General features: G+C 41.4%; 1 protein-coding gene across 1 annotated transcript in view; it reads right to left on the bottom strand.

The window, feature by feature from the left end:
* The window catches only part of PFI (tubulin folding cofactor E / Pfifferling (PFI)), a 307,411-nt gene that overhangs the window by 192,245 nt on the left and 94,459 nt on the right, over positions 1 to 20,707 (bottom strand). The window lies entirely within an intron of this gene.

The raw sequence follows: 20,707 nt of genomic DNA, 5'->3' as shown, positions 1-20,707 counted from the left end.
TATTTTTCTGATTAATAAAAGTAAAAGTCTTTGGGGGCAAAGCTATGTGTGTATGTCTTCATCCTTCATAGTAAATTTATTCTAGTTTTATGCTTAATGTTCTATTGGATCTTTAATGTTGTTATTTTCACATGCCTTTGGGATTCATTAGTGTAGAGTTACCTTGCACTATTATTTGGGTTAAGTAAGCATTGTTGATTGGGCAGATATAGTGGATTTTAGTTGAATCCCTAGACTTCCCTTTCCCTATCTGAATCAATCCCATCTGGATCTAGCAAATCTTTCGAGTGTTTGTACAAATAATTTTTGTGAATCAGATCTCGGGAACTTGGGGAAGTTTTAGCTGAACCAACCAACTACTTGGGGCATGAGGGCTAAGAACCCATAGTGGGACATCTCAAAAGCTCATCATCAAAACATCTGTGAGGGGAGTTTTTGGCCTTTTACTCTACCAAGATCATCTATTTTAAAAAATTTAAATCTCTCACTTATTTTAAAAGCTCTATCTGTTATTCCTAGAGCTATATTATCTAATATATGGGCGGAGGTATCCTCATACCCATATATTAGACTTGTAAATATTTTTTCTATCCTTTGATCCCTCATTTGTAAATTTGTGAATAACATTCTTGTACACATTTCTCTCTAACCCTTGTATATATTTGTGGGGTGTTCTAACTTGAGTTTTGCATATTTGAAGGCTAGAAGCAAGGATCCTCTTTATTGATTTTTTTGCAGGCATATGGCCCATAGATATTAAGAGTGATTCAATGTTTTTCAAGGGTCTATCCCCTCCTAGCCTAGCAGCAAGGGTTTAAGGGCCTATTTCACTTCTAAGGCCAACGTCTCACATCTGACAAGGTCACAAGGGGTTTGAAGCTCCACAAGTCTCCTAGAGGGCTAGATCTAGGCTCTCCATGCCTTAGATCTTATACAATTTTCATTAGAGGGGCAGTTGCAAGGTCTACAAAGATGGATCTAGCCTTCTCGTGAGCATTTCATCAAAAAAATTCGTTGCAAATAATTTTGTGGCTTTATGACCTGATTTTGGCTTTCAATATTTGTGGAGCTAACATCTTTATTACAGAACTAAGGGTTTTCAAAATGAGCAAAGGATCCGCTAGCCCAAGAGCCTTGACCCATTAGGGTTTTAGCCCTTTTCTCCATTGCAATTTTATTTCAAGGCCAACGATTTTATTGTTGCAGAGATAGCGTTCACTTAGGAGAGGGTTCTATCACTTGTTTGAAGACTAAAATATAATCCCACATCATTGTTAGCCCTCTAGCATTGATCAAGACAAATCCGCTATCATTTGTTCGCATATTATCCTTCGCTAACTGTGGTTTGTAGCCCTAACACTTGTTTGCAAGCAAATCGTTCACCAAGGGGTACTAACATTCACTTGATCTTGAGCCTATTGGTTTATGGTAGCATCGGATGTGCTCTAAGTCTCAAAATTTGCAAGGAGGCTTAGACACATGCATTCTCCACTACCCATAAATCGTTTTGGGAAATTCCACCTAGAGACAGTTTTATTAAAATAATTAATTATTTTTAATGGGATCCTAAGTCTAAACTTAAGAAATGAAAATAATTAAAGGGTATTAATCTAACTATGGGCGAAACTTTTAAAAGAAGACGAGGATCAAACCAAAATGATCTAAGCCATTGATTAGAAGTTAATCTAGGTCATTGGTTGTCCAACAGAAAGATGTAAGAAGAGGCTTGAGGGGCACTTGGAGAACAAACGGAGAGAAGATCAAAAGTTTGATTTTCTAAAGTAGAGCAGTTGTCGGAGAGATTTTCGATAATGATCTTTTGAAGTGAGGGGCAAGGATAGTATCCGAAGGGAAATCTTTCCCGGTCAGAGAATACGTAGCAGAGAAGAGAGAGAGAGATCAAGTAGAGGCAGCGCAGATCCAGAGAGACTGACGCAGAGCCACACAGAGGCAGCGTAGGCTGACGCAGAGGTAGCGCAAAAGCCTTGAGGGAGTCTGAAATTTGCTGGAGGGTTCAATTTTTGTAGCTAGAAGCCGGGGTGTGAGACCGGGAGAGCAAAAGTCAGAATCTCAGAGGCAAATCGATCAACCGAGAAGAGTGACGCAGGTCCTAGATAGTGTGACGTTGGGCTGACACAAACACTGCACAAAGGCAGCCAGGGGTTGTTCATTCAAGGGCTGGATCAGCCAGGACTTCCAGTGATAGTGTGAGGTAATCTCACAAATCTCTTTGTCAGTGATATTCTCTATAACTGGATTGTCAGGAAGGCATCCAGAGATTGTATTCAGAAATTACTATTGCATAATAATAAAACCCTCAGAGTTGTTGCACCGATTTTCCCGCATTAGGTTTTTCCAGGGACATTTGTCCAAAAATAACTGTGTAGATGTGTTGTGTATTTCTTTCTTGTTCAATTTCTTGTTTCCGCATTTTATTTAAATGGTGAAGGCTGCAGTGTATTAGTTTCGATGTTTACTGTAGGAAACAGTAAATAATTTTGTTTAGTAATTAACAAATAGAAGAAACATAATCAATTGTTGCAATAGAAATTTGGGCATCCAAATTTTCACATGGTATCAAAGTTGCAGGTGAAATAAGAGAGCAGTGCCAGAAGAGCCCAACGCTGAAGGAGGAAGGGACTTCGAAATTCCTGTAGATGTGTTGTATTTCTTTCCTGTTCAGTTTCTGGTTTCCGCTTATAATTTAAATGTTGTAGACTGCAGTATATTAGTTTCAATATTTACTGTAGGAAACAGTAAGTAACTTGATTCAGAAAGTAACAAGTTGGAGAAACTTAATAAGTTGTTGCAGTAGAAATTTGGGCATCCAAATTTTCATAGAGCCTAGGAGAGGCCTCCTTCAATTGCAGACCCATCCGAAGTGTTTTTAGCCCTAACGTTGGCCTAATTGGCCTTCATATCACCTCTGTCGTTAGCCTTATAGGCCAAATCTAAAGTGGTTTTCAAAGAGGGTTTCGATCAGCGTTTACAACAAGGATATTAAGGGTTTAAAAACATTGTTGAAATCACCTTTAATCCCTAAAATTTTCATTTAAATCTTACCTCTAATCCTTAAAGGTCGAGAGCATTCAGTGGCTCATCTTAAGGCTGAGAGGGTTTGGAGCCAATTTTGGCATCAAAGGATCATATCTCATTTGTTGTATGTTCTCTTCAAAAGGGTATTTTTATTGAAGGATCAGTCATATTTTTCATTCTTGGAGGGATCTTGTTCAAGTTCAAATCCATCTTGTTCAAGATTACAAGGAGATCTTCTTTCTCTTAGAGGAATCTTCCTTCATAAGCATTGGAATATTATAATAATAAAATCTTATCATTGGCTTCGAGGGAGCTTGGGATTTTCATCCCATGGTATCCCCCTCCTTATTTAAAAGGGAGGATCATTGTCTCCTTTTCTTGTTCTACATCTAGTTACTAACCCTTTTCTCTTACATTCATTGGTTAGAATCACATTGCATAGTTATATCTAATCTTTGATTGCATATTCTCTTTATATCATTGTTAGTAATCTCGATTCTCATCTATCACTAGTTATTTGTCTTTGCACCATCTAAATTTTCACTTGCTTGTAACCTTGTGTTTTAAAGTGATATTTCATAGCCTTGGCTAGAAGTGGTTTATATTTGTTACATTGAAGCATATTGCCATTATTGCATCTCTTTGAAACTATCTAGTCTCATCATCATTTGCATTAGCATTCTAGTTTAGTTTTGCATTCCTAAAATTTACCTCCAAGCATAAGCTTGGTTGATAGAGATACAGGACCACCTTCATACCATTTTGAGAGGCTAGACCTTTACTCAGAGGTTAAAATAGGTGACCTTGTAGTTCTCTCGTGGGAAATCCTTTGTAGGAATAGAAGCACTTGGGTCATTAGAACCCCAGGGTAGGTATTGTTAATGAGGCTTTAGCCTTCTTCCCTTGGACTTCTTTCTACAACCTTATTTAAGACCAGTTTCAAAACAGTTCAGGAGAAGGACTTTATCTAGATTAGGCATTTTAATTAAAATCAACCAAGACTTTGAATTTCACATAGCTTAGTTTCTAAGTTGCAAGAAACGTGGCCCTAGGGGGCGTTTCGCCAGGGGAAACGAAACGAAACGCGTTTCCCCGTACCATATGGCCTGGAAACGCGTTTCCGACTGTACGGCCACGTTTCCCGAAACAGAAACGTGGCTGTACGGCCGGAAACGCATTTCCAGGCCGTACGGGCCACGTTTCCCCAAAAAAAACATTTGTTTTTTAATTTTATTTTTTTTAATTTGTTTCTAAATTTTTTTAGGGTTTCCAGGATGTTCTAGATGTGTGTCTAAAGTTATAAAAGTGAATTTTTGCCCTAGTGTTGACATGCAGTTCATGGTAATGTTAAATTCTTAAAGTAAAAGTGATATTCTCCTTTATTTTTCATTTTCATCCTTTTACTTAAATTTTTAACATTACCATGAAATGACTCAGGATGTTTGAGAGTGGTTTCGCCCTCATTGGATTTCATATGGAGAAAGTAGAATTTTAGATCTCACTCAAAATCCAGCAGACTTATTTGTTTTTCAGGATTGAGGGGGTTGCAATGTTTCCATTGGATTTTATCATGTACTAGGGTATGGAACTTCTATTTAATCAAGAGAACCAAGCCCTCTATGCAGGGGAAACTCCCAATAATCAAAATCATGTAGGGTACTAGGGTATGAAACGTGTATTTAATCAAGAGCACTAAGGTCGTTCGACTATGTAGGAGGAGACTCCCAATACAACAGTGGTCCTTCTAAAGAATGGGATGTGGATGCAGAAAACCCTGATTTGGATCTCTCTCTTGTAGCCTTATAGTCTTTATTGTACTTGCAGCCTCATATATTAATATAAATAAAGGCTGATTTTGAGATTTGGATATCTAATAAAGGTTGCTTTTGGATATTCCGATATTTTTATTTTCATTATGTGATCATTCATGAGTAAATGTGATGTAAATTAAATCTTAATGTTTAAGTGTAATAAATTATAATGTATCATTTATGCTTTATGATTGCACACACACACACACATATATATATATATATATTTAAATACTTTATATATATATATATATGTATATTCGCGTTTCCCCGTTTCCAAAATTTGGGGAGGTCGCGTTTCGTATCGCTTCCCGTTTCGGAAACTCGTACCCGTTTCCCTGTTTCGTGCAACTTAGCTTAGTTTGCATTTTATCTACCTAACTTTCTCTCTTGTGGCATACTGTTAATTTTGAGCATTATATTTTCCTTGCAATATCACATTGCCATTCTTGTACTTATCTTTAATTTACTTGCTCATTGTTCCTTCATATTGTCATATTTTACTTTAGCATTTCTCTTGAAGTACAACTTATTTTTCTTGGAAGTTACATTTCTCTGCTAATACTTTAATATTGTACCATTTTCTTGTACTAACATCTTCTTGCAACACTGCTTATCTTGTAACTTGAAGTCTTTTCCATTGTGCAAGTGATTATTGAGCATTGTTTTAAGGCACTGGTCTCTAATTTGTTAAATCTCGTTGTTGCCATATTGATCTTAAATTGAATCTATTATTCAATATATACACATCGCTCAATTAATAAACACACTTGCTAATTTATCCTAAATTCAAGTTGCCTAGTGAAGTAGTTTCCTTGCCCTTAGTCTCCTAGGACTTGTTGTTCCAACAAGTTTCCCCTCCCATCCATCTTTAGGGACTACCCCCCTTAGCTTGTCTAGGAGAGAGCGTAAACAGAGTGAGTAAGGATCAGATTGATAGCCACTACTCTAAGCATTGCGCCTTAGGTGTACACTTTAGGCAACAACAAGGCCCAAGTAGGGGCAATGTTACCCAAGGGGAAGACAAAAAAGTACTTGCATGTTTTCTTGATTGGTTTGCAACTAGTTTGGATTTTTCATGTACTTGTTAATAGCTTGATTTATCTTTTCTTGTTTGCAAGTCATCTCCTAATATTACTAATGGGTTTGAGCAAGTTTTCTTTTGGTGTAGCACATGGTAATTGAAGCTTGAAAGTTGGCCATATCATTGGTTAGATCAACCAACCTTCGAAGCACCAAGAAGCACATGATTTTATCACATCAAAGGACTGCCCAAAGGGCTTCAAAAGAAGGATCTAAAAGGGCTTTCAAGCAGCCCCAAACCTCCCCTTCCTTCCTTCATTCAAACAAAAATTCTTTGGGTTACTTTATTTGTGATTTTTGTTGAATATCAAGCATATAAGGCCTTTGAACTACTGTTGACCTAACACCAATACACTAAGGAAATATCTAGCTTTCTTGGTTTTTCCCTTGGTCAAGTAATGTAGGAGGTTAGTCTTTTCAACTTAGAATTTTTTTCTCATCATATGGTAGTGATATTAGGTGGTTCTAATCACCTTTTGAGCACTTTCTAACAGAATCACCTCGCTAATATTTTGCAGGTCCGCGACAGGACAAGGGGAAATGTTGGTGGTTTTTGCCCGGTTTGGAAGAATTGGAGCAAGATTACATTTAACCATCCTTGTAAAAACCACTATTTTCTACCCTATAACCTCTCAAAAGGGGTTTAAAATGCTTTGATCTTTCAAAGGATCCTTGTAACCTTCTAAGTTGATTCTCCTCCCTTTGTTGCCAACGAAGCTTCTACTTCCTCATGATTTTGATCTCCTCCTTTGTGAGAGATCAAATCAAGCATTGTAACAATATACAATAAAACTCTGATTTTTCTTGAGAGTTGGGGGATTTTCCCCTAAGCATCCCTCTTCCCCATTTGGGGAAATGTCTTGTGGTTGCACTTGAGTGATATGCATTTTCTTGTCATTGATCAAATTAGCGTCAAGTAGGTAATCACAATCTCACAATCTAGTTTAGCTTTCCCTTTTATTTCATACAATTTCGTGAAATCTAGAGTAGTTTGAAAATGTATTTATTTCACACAAATCTAATCTTTCATTTTATTGTAACAATGTAGTGTAGTTCTAATTTTCTTTCATTAGCTAAATCACACTTTGCAATCTATTTTAGTTACTTTTCCTTTTCATTCCAGCAAACTAATTAAGCTAGAACTTCACTAAGTGCAATTCACTTTCTAGATTAGATCTTTTTCAATTTCAATAGTTAGATTTACTTTTGAATAGATAATTAACCTCCAACTTGTTGTTTGAAGTAGTTTAAGTTAGGGACCTCTTACCCACCACCTGTGGGTGACACCCATAGCAGAAAATTTTCTCCTAGACAATCCTCAGTCGGAAACTAGTAGTCCCTTGCAGCCATCAGATAGCTCGATGTGCCACCATCTTTGTCACCTAAGCAAGCCATTATGGACCCTCGCCCATTTGTTATGATCGTATGTTTGAAGGTGGGCCTTCCAACCCCGAAGGTACAGCTTTTCATTATGTAGTTGGGTATCTTTGCTTACTTATCATGGGCACTTCTGAACATGGATTAGTGGGGAAATTCGGCGAAAAGAATGGGCTTGGTTTGTACTCTTGTCCCCCTGTCCAATTTGGTTCGTTAACCTTGTATCATAGTCCCGTGGGCTCTGCTTTATGGCTACTATCTTTAGGAGTGCCACTAAATGGAAATCTCGATTTTGGTTACATGGTCCCGCTTATCGACACCACATACATCACTCCCCTCCACTCATTATGACCCATTTTCACATGCTTCCCATCCGGGTCCACATTTTACCATTGTGTCCACGAGGAGTTAGCATCCCCCTCCCCTTGTCCACACTTTGGGTCGGACCTAGAACGATGCCCCGGAGGTTGATGCAACTAAAAAGAAAAATAAAAAGCATAATTTGGCCACTCTCAACGGGAAATGCACCATAAGATGCAAAAGATGGCCAAGACATGAAAGTTTAGCACGTGGGAAAAAGCCAACATGAGCTCTACCCCCTATCATTATGGCCATCACCCTAGTTCCTAGGGCCCCTATATTGGCCCCCTTACATCATTAAGGAACCCATGATTGTCCCAACCCCCGATGGGCGATGAACTGCCCAACCTTACAAAGGTATTCACTACTATATCATTCACATCATGCTCTCGTTTCCTGGAGCCAGGAGTAGTTCTAAAAGAAAATCAATAGAAGGGGAAAGGCATATGAAGAAAGGTGGAAAAACAAAGGTTGGGGTAACTCATGTACAACAATTGCTCCCTCCCGCATTCATACACCCAAGTTTGGGCTTCCCTTATCTTAGCTACCCTTGTACTATGGCATGTGGCTTGGAGCCTTCCCCTGATACCCCACTCAATTCCATCATTATATCACATGACACTTGCCACTTGATGGATGTAACATGAACCTGTCACTCCCTTAGAGGTTGAAGCCACCTAATAGGGTCCTTGATTAACCTCCTTCTAGAACTTGGAGACACCCGTACACTCTAAATCCCATTATGGAAGGGCGTGCCACTGTGAAGTGTCCACTTGGTTCCATGGTTTGTAAGCTCATTTACTCAATTACACTAATGATTTGTTGTACTAGAAGGTGAGGAGACACATTGGATCTTATACTGGATTACAGGTGGGTCCTCATCTTGGGGTTTGATCTCCCTATACAGGTTCCAAGCCCTCCAGAGGGTCATATTGGCATTTGTAGGGTGCGCGTTGAGAGCCTAGGGTCTCCACTATAGCAGAGAGCAGATAGCAACGCCATGAGGTCCTTCGGTACCATCCATTGCTCGCTTGTGTTCCACCTATTTGATGATGATGATGCACCTAGACCACCTTGACCAGTCGGCTACACACTTGCATGGCAATTGATCCCGTGCCCAGATAGCGTTGTGTCTCACCATGGGAGACAAAGGAGCTTGCATCATTGTTCCAGCACTTACAGATGGGATACACGCTTGTTTGATTCAGTTGGAGACCCATGAGGATGTTTCATGCCCAAACAGCGACCTGGGGGCACCACAGGTCATTTGCTTGGAGATCAAGGGGCACCCCCTTCATCACTATTTTTGGAGCCTTTCCACTCATTTTGGCACATGAGGAACTTCACTATGCCTATTAATGGCCCTCCTAGCTACTGTATGACCGTTTTGGCCCCCTTGGGAGGTTTTCTTTTCATATTATGGAGCTATTTGGTGGGATTGTCACCAAAAGTATTGTTATTTTGCACATTATTTTACTTTAGGGGCATTATTAGGCTAAAATAGGCCATTTTAATCCCTTATAGGATTGTATAAATAGAAGAGAGGCATTATCTCTCATTCATCATCACTTGGATTTGTATCTCTTTGGAGAAACAACTCGGACCTACTATTTTGGACGAATTGGAGATTATTTGATGCATTTTGATGTTTGGGTAATTGTTATTTGTCTTGGAGCTTCATTCTTTGCAAATGTGATGGATAGATATACTTCTTTTGTCATGTAAGTGTTATTTCATGCGAAATTTCTGATGCTTCATGTCTAATGTACGGAATGTTATGTCTTGATTTTTCTTGTGCCCTAATGTTGATGCGAATTCATAAAACACTTGATCTTGAGTTGTTGCATATGTTACTCATTTTGGCAATAAGAAGTGAATGTTCCTAGGGGTGAGTTGTGAAACTTTGACCTTGAAACTCCATTATTTTGCAAATCGAAGTATAAATCCTTGTTGTGACCTTGTAGCTCCTTCACAAGAGCATGCGAAGTTGCAACAGGACTCCTTGAGAAAGTAAGAATCCTAAATCAAACATACTTTGACTCCATTCTCCACAATAGACTAGGCACTGATCTACAAACCCTTGATGATCACCATAATTTCTCCTTTTTAGAATTTCTTGCCCTAACCTTAGGCGGCTTTCCTAGGGCTTCCAACAAAATCCATTCTAGCCATCATTTTGATCAGCAAATTGGCCAAGGACTGCTTTGGGGTACCCTTCACTTGCCCTCCTAATTTGAGATCAATCCCACAATCATTTTGTGAGATACATCAAGCCCTAGCTCCCAAATTGTTAGGTTTTTCATTCTTCTAGGTTAGTGGCCTTCTAAGGGACTTCCTATGCTTGAAAACTCAAAGGAAGTTCATCTATTATTGATCCCTTCTTCCCCCTTGCTTGACCTAGGTTCTTTGTTTGAAGATTCACCTGAAACCCTAGGTCTTGTTTGGGTCCCCTTGGGCTTCTTTGTGGTCCCACATCTCTACCATTTCTTATTTCACAAGGCCACTTAGAAACCTCTTCTCTTTAGGAATCTTGGGTCTAGGGCATCCCTTGTCAAGAGATATCTATAATCCCTATGTCTAGGCCTCCTTTCAGCCTTTCTTGCACATCCCCACACCTTTCTTCAAAGGCAAGCGAACCCTATCATTTGAGTCTCTCATGTGAATGGGCTCTAGAAATCACTACCTATCCAATCATTGACTTATCATTCATAGTGATTTCCCCTCATATCGAGACTCCTCCGATTGGTTAAAGTCCATAAAGAGCAGGGGACATCAACTGATGTGACAGTGGGTCCTAGTCCCATTGTTGCCACTTGACCTAGTAGTAGTCCCATAGGAACCCCTCCTAGGACCCCTAATAAATTGAGCGGTAACAAGACCCTTCATCCCTTAAGTCTTCTTATTTTGATATCGAGGCCTCGACAAGGATAAGGACTGGGGAAGAAGTTGAATTGTAACTTGCGTCAATTTTGCAATCAACTGACTTAAACTCAAGTGATAACCTTAATTCTAATCTAAAACAAACCAAGAGCACACTCCATTACATCTATATTTAGCACTCTTGTACTTGGTTATCTTTCATTGCCATATTCATTTCAAATAACAGTTTACTTTTGGGGTTTTTATTTCCAAGTACTTACTTTCAAGCATAATCGCAATATTTACTTTTGAGCATTTATTTTTGCAAAGCTCTTTACTTGGCACTAGTCATTACTCACATCATTTGCTTTCAAGTTTTCCATTCATATTGTCACTGCTATATCTCATACTTGTGGATGGTTGATATGCTCATGAGTTGAAAAGGACATGTCTCCCATTTTGGTCTTTTATGTAGGTGATCTCTTTCTGACAGGGGCAAATCCTCTCATTTATCAATGCAATAGGGAGTTGGCTCCCGAGTTAGAGGTGAAGGACCTAGGCCTAATGCACTACTTCCTAGGCCTGGAGGTCTCACAAAAGCCACGTGAGATTTTCCTTCCTCAAGGAAAATACATTGTGACGCTGCTCGAGAGATGTGGGATGGTGGATTGCAAGTTTATGTCTACTCTTATGTGTTGAAATTTCCAAGTCTGACACATCAAAAATCCCTACTGCATTATCTGGTTTATTATCTCCTACTTGTTCTTTCCATTAACAAGTTATTTATAAATATAAATACCAAAATAATCACAAATGCAGCCTTAACACATACACAAATCAGCAACTGAAATCACTGAGACAATGACACAAGGGACAACGTTATTTTTGGACAATCATCCCCAGAAAAACCCAATGCGAGAAAATCGATGCAGCAGATATGAGGGTTTTATTATTATGCAGTTTTCTGAATACAACTAGGGTGCCAGAAATGGATCACCCTTCAGAGATTTTCCTTGGCAGAAGTACCTCTCCTCAGAGACAAATATTACGGTTGATCAGCAACTGGATGATTGATCCCACAGCAACTTCGACAGTGCCTTAGCTGGACAACAAAAGTTGCTCCAAGCTTCCTTCCGGAACTTTGTCACCCTCCAGGGACTGCATCACCCTCTACGGCTTTGCGTCTACCTCTCAGCTCCCAGTCTGCCCCACGAAAATTCCTCAACACTGCCTCTGCGTCAGGCTCTTGGCCGTCTGCATCAGCTCCTTGGCCCTCTGTGTCTTCTGTGCTGGCATCCTTAGCCTCTACGTCAGTCCTGGCTGCCTCTGCATCAGCCTTCCTCGGCTCTGCGCTGTCTCTCTAGCACTTTCTCTGCCTCTCTGACATGTATTCTCGTCCTTTTGTCGAACTTGCCCTCGCTGCAACAGATCACTAGTTTGTTTTCTCAGCAAACCCTGCCCCAGAAAATCGAATTCACTGATCAACTTGGTGTATCTCCAACTGACCCTCAAACCTCCTCTTATACCTTTCCAATTGACGATTCAATGGTCGAGATTAAGTCCCTAATCAACAGCTAAGATTAGATTTGGATTGATCCTCGTCATTTAGAACTTTCTCACCCATATTATATTAATACACATTAATATTTTAATTTTCCTAAGTGAACCTCATTAAAAATATTAATTATTTTAAAATCTCTTCATCCGAGTGGAATTTCCCCAAACGATTTCTGGGTCTTTGGGATTTCATGTGCCTTAGCCTCTCCGCCAATTTCCATGGCTAGAGCACATCTGATGCTACCAAAAATCAACACTCCCTCTTAGCAAGGAATGTGCTCTAGTAATGCTTCACTATAGAAAAATCACACTGATCCTCTGCACCGGTACCTGTGTTGATGCTGGGCTTATTGCCTCACATCCCTTGCATTGTTGCTTCTTGTACTATTGCCCATGACACCGCCACTGCCACTGCTACATCTGTACTACAGCTCCCTCTCAACATGTTGCATCATGCTAGCCATAGCACTACCACTACTAACTACTGCACTGCAACTCAATTACCGAGAAGTAACTGTCCTCTCCCAAATACTGACATCCCGGTAAGTCTAGAAGTCTCGTGATGCTGAAGTTGCCTCTGTTGCTATCCTGTGCTCCCTTTTGTTGATTTGGGGTACCATCGGATGTGCTCTAGCCATGAAAATTGGTGGGGAGGCTAAAGCACATGAGATCCCCAAGACCCAAAAATGGTTTGGACAGATAGTACCCAGTTTGGGAGATATTAAAATAATTAATATTTTTAATGGAGTTCCTAAGTCTAAACTTAGGAAAAATAAAATATTAATGGGTATTAATATAAAACTAGGTTAGAAGGTTCCAAAAGTCATGGATCAAGCCAAATCTAATTTTAGCCGTTGATTAGAGATTTAATCTCGATCGTTGATAGAACAACGAGAAAAGTATAAGAGGAGGCTTGAGGGTCAGTTGGAGAACACACCAGAGTGATCAGTCATTCGATTTTCTAGAGTAGGGTTTGCTAAGAGAAATCGAATCAGTGATCAGCAGCGAGGGGCAGTGAATACATAGCAAAGGGGCAGAGCTAGTACCAGAAAGACAGCGCAGAGCCCCAAGAGGTTGACGCAGAGGTAGCTGGGTGCTACGCACAGGCAACTAGGTGGTGCGCAGAGCAAGGAGAGGCCAGCATGGGTGACGCAGAGGGTCTAAGCGCTGACGCAGAGTCCTCAGTAGCTGCGCAGAGGCTAGCAAAGCTGACACAGGGCCAAGAGGCAGCGGTGGGAGGAGTTTTGTGAGGCAAACTAGGTGTTGGTGAGCCGGGAAGGGTGATGCAGTCCCTATCATAGTGACGCAAAGCAATGGAAGCTACAATTGTTGTTGTGGGATCGTTCATCCGATAATTAATCAACCGGAATATCTGTCTCCGAGGAGAGGTACTACTGCTGAGGGCATTCTCTGTTGGGTGAGCCATTTCTGGCACCCTAGTTGTATTCTGAAAACTGCATAATAATAAAACCCTCTGAATAGTTGCACCGGTTTTCCCACATTGGGTTTTTCCGGGGACATTGGTCCAAAAATAACGGTGTCACTTGTGTGCTTGTTTTCTTTCAGTTGATGATCTGTAGATGTTGATATTGTACTTGTATTTATTTCCAGTATTTACATGGTAAATAACTTGTTAAGTAATTAAACAAGTAGGAAGGAATAAACCAGATAGTACAGGAAGAATTTCTAACGGGTTAAACTTAGAAATTCAAACACCTTTGTTGCCACTGCACTACTGCAAACACCTTTGTGCCTCCCGCACTGCTGCAACCTCAGCTGCATTGCTACAAACTTCTGAACTCTAGCCCTGCCTTGCCGCTCCACCACACTTTGCTCCACCCAACACCTGTCATCATGCTACTGTCTTTAAGGGCTCCCGTAGCCGGATGTGATCCAAGAGTTTGGGCACCTCAAGGATCCTGCCCTTCATGTAGTCCTGCTGACTACAACTCGATGTCTCAATCCTGCCCCTCATGAGCACTCATTGCACAATCGTCATCAATCTCGACCTCTTTCTCCACCTTAGTTAAAGTTGCCTTTGAATCGGAAGCCTCTCCCTTGTTTTCCTTCCTGGGACACTGGGATGCATAATGTCCCAGCTCCCCACAATGGAAGCACTTAACCTTGGAGATGGCCTTCTTCATCTTCCCTTGTTGTCCCGCAGATGCAAGAGTTGCATCCTCCTCCTCTTTCTTGATTTGACCTCCCTTGGCACTACTCCTCGCCTTGGTCATCCTCCTGATCTCTTCCTGGCGAAGAGTAGCCCACATCTCCTCCCAACTGGGAAGAGTAGCCCTGCCTAAAATACTTTGGACAAATGTCTCCCACTCCTCGAAGACTGCATTTAGGGCAGTCTTGACCATAAACTCTGGATCCGTTGTAGACCCCACTGAAGTAAGTTGGTCGTGGATCTCATGCAACCTGAGAAAGAATGGATCTATTTGCTCTCCCTTCTGCATCTGATATGACCACAGTTGATTCTCCAATAGCATCTTCCTCTGCACGGAAGAGCCCTGGTATAAGGTGGTCAGCGCCTCCCACATCTCCCTTGTTGTGTTCTTCTCAGCAATATGTGGTATGACATGATCTTTGACCCTGTCTAGGATCAAACATTTTGCCTTCGCTTTAGCCTCCTCATACTTCTCATTAGCATTTGGATCAACTGGGACAGCTACGGTTTTCAAGGTGAAGTCCTTGATGCGATGTCTGTCCAGGATTGCCAGGATCCTGGCCTTCCAGATGACAAAGTTGGAAGCCTCGTCCAACCTGTCCTGATCCCTCAATCCATTCATTTCCATTTCAACTCCTCTTTTGGACTCCCTCTGAGTCTCGACTCCCCTCCTAGAAATCTCCCTCTAAGTCTTGATTTCCCTCCTGGAAATCCTCTGGCCAATTGTTGAACCGCTCCTCTCCAATCCTCCTTTGCCACTGCAACACGGATTTGGATTCCTTGGCTAGAAATCCGTCGAGGTAGTGATTCCCTCTACCTTGGCTCCGTCCCCTTAGACATTTTTCTGCTTCGACAAAAACAACTGTTGGTTTGGGGTAGCATCGGATGTGCTCTAGCCACGAAATTTGGTGGGGAGGTTGGGGCACATGAGATCTCCAATACCCAGAAAGGGTTTGGGTAGATTCTAAACAGACCAAGAGATATTAAAATAATTAATATTTTTAATGGAGTCCCTAAGTCTAAACTTAGGGAAAATAAAATATTAATGTGTATTAATATGAATCTGTGTTAGAATAGTCCAAAAGACATGGATCAAGTCGGATCTAATCTTAGCCGTTGATTAGGGACTTAATCTCGGTCGTTGATATGTCAACAGGAAAAGTATAAGAGGAGGCTTGAGGGTCACTTGGAGAACACACCAGAGTGATCAGTCATTCTATTCTCTAGAGCGGGGTTTGCTAAGAGAGAGAGAATTAGTGATCGAGAGATGCAACTGAGGGGCATTTGAGTACAGAGAGGCAAAGATAATGTCGGGAGAGCAACACAGTAGCCAAGGAGAGTGACGCAGAGCCAGCCAAGGCTCACGCAGGGTCATGCAGAGGCAGCCGGGAGTTGCGCAGAGCCTCAGAGAGGCCAACGTTGCTGACGCAGAGAGCCAGAGGGCTGACACAGGGCCTCCCAGGGCTGACGCAAACCCATCAGGGGTGACGCAGGGCTGACGCAAACCCATCTGAGGTGATGTAGGGCCTCCCAGGGTTGACGCACACCCATCCAGGGTGACGCAGGGCTGACGCAAACCCATCCGGGGTGGTGCAGAGACAGCGTGAGGCAGAGAGGGGCTGACGCAGTCCAGAGAGAGGTTGACGCTGGGGTTTCTGGGGCAGATTTGTGCTGAGTAGTTGCCAAAAGGATTATCCGGGGTTTCAGCGAGAAGATTTGTCAGAAACTGAGAGGTATTACTGCCAAGAAAATTCTTTGTTGGGTAGGCCAGTTTCGATGCCCAAATTGTACACTGATATTGCTTAATAAGAAAACCCTCAGATAGCTGCACTGGTTTTCACACATTCGGTTTTTCCGGGGACATTAGTCCAAAAATAATGGTGTCGTATGGTGTGTTTGTTTCTATTTCTTTTAGTTGTTGATCTGTAATATGTTGAGCATGCACTAGTGTTTATTTTCAATATTTACATTGTAAATAACTTGTTAAGGAAAATAACAAGTAGGTAGGAACAAATTAGATAAACTACATGGAGGGTTTCTAACTAAGTAAACTTAGAAACTTCAACAATAGCGTCCCACCAGCTCCTCAAATCATAATCTGCCCACAGCTCCCCAAGCCTCATCAACGGATGAAATTGAGCCTTTCAGGCTCTGCGCAATCCTGAGAAAGGTTGAATCTTCTCCTCCTAGCCACAACGTCAATCCTTCCTGGCTGAGAAAGACGATTGGGCACTATGTAAGTCTGATCTGCCCCTCTCTGCCTCTACGCTGGCCCTCCTCCTGCGTCGAAATGATGACGTAGGCTCTGCGTTACTTCTTCTCTTTTGCTTCTGCTCTGGAACAGCGTTGTCTCTCAGGACAGTTGTTACTTTTGCAAATTTCAGATTTTTGTTGATGCGTTCAGTCCTCCTATGATCTGCAACGCTTTGAGAACATGTTGAAATTTCTAAGTCTAACACATCAGAAATCCCTATTGCATTATCTGGATTATTATCTCCTACTTGTTCTTTCCATTAACAAGTTATTTATAAATATAAATACCGAAATAAATACAAATGCAGCCTTAACACATATACGGATCAGCCACTGAAATAACTAAGACAATCACACAAGGGACACCGATATTTTTGGACAACCATCCCCGAAAAAACCCAATGTAGGAGAACCGGTACAATAGATATGAGAGTTTTATTATTATGCAGTTTTCTGAATACAACTAGGGTGCCAGAAATGGATCACCTTTCAGAGATTTTCCTTGGAATAAGTACCTCTCCTCAGACATAGATATTTCGGTTGATCAGCAACCGAATGATTGATCCCACAGCAAGTTCGACAGTTCCTTAGCTAGACAACGAAAGTTGCTCCAAGCTTTCTTTCGAACTGTGTCACCCTCCAGGGACTGCATCACCCTCTACCGCTCAGCGTCTGCCTCTTAGCTCCCAGTCTGCCCCACAAAAATTCCTAACATTGCCTCTTCAGCCCAGCATCAGCTCTGCTAGCCTATGTTGCCTCTGCGTCAGCCTTCCTAGGCTCTTTGTTGTCTCTCCGCCACTTTCTCTGCGTCTCTGATATGTATTCTCGACCTTCTGTCGAACTGCCCCTCGCTGCAACAGATCACTAGTTCGATTTCTCAGCAAACCCTACCCCAGAAAATCAAATTGACTAATCAACTTGGTATATCTCCATCTAACCCTCAAGCCTCCTCTTACACTTTTCCTATTGACGATTCAACAGCCAAGATTAAGTCCTTAATCAACCACTAAGATTAGATTTAGCTTCATCCTCGTCATTTAGAACTTTCTCACCCATATTATATTAATACACATTAATATTTTAATTTTCCTAAGTTTATACTTAGGAACCCCATTAAAAATATTAATTATTTTAATATCTCTCCATTCGGGTGGAATCTCCCCAAACGATTTCTGGGTCTTGGGGATCTCATGTGCATAAGCCTCTCCACCAATTTTCATGAGCACATTCGATGCTACCAAAAATCAACATTAAGGAACTCAACTTCAAGAAACTATGTGGAAGCGCTGCTAGGCCCAAATTGGAAAACCCTTCCGAGTATTGACAACTTGTCGGGACCCTGATGTTCTTGGTAAACTCTCGACCAAATATATGCTTCGTTGTGAATACGTTGAGTCAATTTATGGTTGAGTCTCATCACCTACATTGGATTACTGCTAAGAATCTCTTGAGAAATCTTCGTGGCACAATCAACTATGGACTGAGATACACTATCAAGAATTTGAGACTATGTGGATACACTGATGTTGACTGAGCTGGCAGTGTGGTAGATCATAAGAGCACGTCTAGATGTTGCTTCTCATTGGGGTCTGCTTCAATTTCTTGGATGAGCAGGAAGTAGAAATCGGGTACTCTAAGTAGCGTCGAGACCGAATACATTGTTGCTAGTATGGCCTGTTGTGAAACTGTTTGGTTGAGGAAGCTCTTTACAGAGCTAATTGAGCATGTGTTGGATACCACCGTGATATACTATGACAACCAAAGTGGGATTCGCCTTTCAGAGAATCTCATGTTCCACAACCGCTCCAAGCACATTGATATCAGGTACCACTTTATCTGGGATATGGTACAACAAATAGCAATAAGGCTCCAACACATCAAGATTGATGAGCAGGTCACAGACACCCTCACAAAGCCCTTGGGGAAGGTCAAATTCTTAGCCTTCCGAGGGAGACTTGGAGTCGTGGAAAGACCCTCCCATGAGGGTCCTGCTTGACTTGGACATTGAGCCTTCCGAGGGAGACTTGGAGTCGTGGAAAGACCCTCCCATGAGGGTCCCACTTGACTTGGACATTGAGCTCTCGGAGCTCCTAGGGGCTTGGGGTACTTCTTGGAGCTACAAGCGACCACAGGGTGAGGGGTTCACCTTCCCCTATTGGTGCGTTGTGTACAAGATGAATGGTTCACCTTCCCATGTGATACCCCATGATGGTTGACGTGTGTAGGGTGAGTGGTTCACCTTCCACTACGATTGATGACACGTATATGTAGGGTGAGTGGTTCACCTTCCCTATGATTGACATATGCATAGGATGAGTGGTTCACATTCTCTTATGGCATATAAGCAGGATGAGTGGTTCACCTTCTCTTGTTGATGCCCCAACATACATCCTACCCACGTAGTCCGGGACTCATGGGAAGTACCTTCATTTGGCCAATGAGTGGGGAAAAGTGGATAAGGACCATAGCACTACCGATGGATGCATCGTGTATTGTCGTACTCCATATGTCTAGGATGCATGGTGTCCCCCAACTACTTGATCTGGGATCAAGACTTACTTTTGTCAGTGGAGAGTGGTAAGGTCTTATGACTCACTCTCGATCAACTCTGCTTCATTATTTATACCAGTGTTCAACAGTGTAGAGATGAGATGAGATACAGAGATGGTTCATGACGACAAAATGGCATGATGATCAATGATGATGGATGCATTGGCAGGTGGAATTCTCCCTAGTTGAGAGGGAATGTTAAAATTGGTAACTAGGGCCAAATCCCACCTTGGGACAATTCATTTGATGTAGATGATGATTGCATTAAATTCCTCTTTTCGAGAGGACCAAAATTGATATAAAGATCATCCAATTTGGACAAGCAGAAGTGTGTTTTTGAATTTATGCCCACACATGTGCAAATTGTTCAAATCGACCACATCATCATGTAGGCTCATGAAGCCCAATGGATGTGACTCTTCACCCTTAACAACTTGTATAAATACGAGTGCCCTCTCACCTCATTTGGCATCATCATCACTCACACATTCTTCTCTCTCCTTCTCTCATCGGTTCATACAGCATTGGACACTCTCTCTCTCTCTCAGGTGTGGCACAAGGAAGACGAATTTCTGGAGAGAAATTATGTTAGTTTTGTAGCATCAGATATGTTCTAGCTTTGAAACTTTGTGGAGAGGCTAGAATGCATGAGATCTCCAAAACCCAGAAATTATTTCTAGAAATTCCACCTAGAAATGACTTAATTAGATTATTAGTTAGATTTTAAGTATTTCCTAAGTCTAACCTTTAGGGAATATGACTAATTAATCATAATTAATTAAGTTAAGGTGTGAATTTTCTAGAAACTCACACCGATCGACTTCAAGTTAATCCTAGCCATCAATTAAGATCTAATCTTGGTCGTTGAAGTCTCAACAAAGGATTATAAGAAGTCGATGGGGCTTGGAGAAATAACTTGAGAAATTTGATTTCATGAGCAGATCGATTTCCTGAGTAGCAGCAGTGAGTTGTCGGTGAGAGATATAATGAGATCAAAGTAGTGAGAGAGGGGCATGGACAGTGAAGCCGGAGGAAGGATTCCAGTTGTAGTGAGTGCATTTGTAGAGAGGCAAGTGAGCCATGTTGATTTTTCTAGCATCGGATGTGTTCTAGCCACGAAATTTTGTGGAGAGGCTAAAATACATGTATTCTCCAAAACCCATAAATCATTTCTGGAAATTCCACCTAGAGACTACTTAATTAAAATAATTAACATTTTTAAATGGTTTCCTAAGTCCAAACTTAGGAAATCTGGTTAATTAAAGGGTATCAATTAAGTCAGGGTGAGAATCTTCTAGAAGAAGACATGGATTGGCTTCAAGTTAATCTTAGCCATCGATTAAGCTTTAATCTTGGTTGTTGGTACTCCAACAGAAGATTATAAGAAGAAGTCAATGGGTAGATGGAGAATACACCAGAGCATATACTCAGTAGCTCAAGCAAATCGATTTTCTCAGTGGCTGATGTTTGGCAAGAGAAAATCGAATCAGAGAGTGACGTGCAGGTGGGAGGGAGAAGGTATCAGCATAGTCTGAGAGTGCAAGAAGAATCTGGAAGGGATAGCGCAGAGGACGCAGATCATCAGCGCAGAGAGAGTGACGCAAGCTCTATGCAATCACTACACAGAGGGTGACACGGGAAGGCTAGCGAA

This window comes from Pinus tabuliformis, chromosome 2_2 (genome assembly GCF_031772625.1).
Source record: "Pinus tabuliformis cultivar Carrire ecotype Pingquan chromosome 2_2, CPIR1, whole genome shotgun sequence".
NCBI lineage: Eukaryota > Viridiplantae > Streptophyta > Pinopsida > Pinales > Pinaceae > Pinus > Pinus tabuliformis.
The sequence above is the reverse complement of the archived record's forward strand: the minus strand, read 5'-3'. Positions and strand labels throughout refer to the sequence as shown.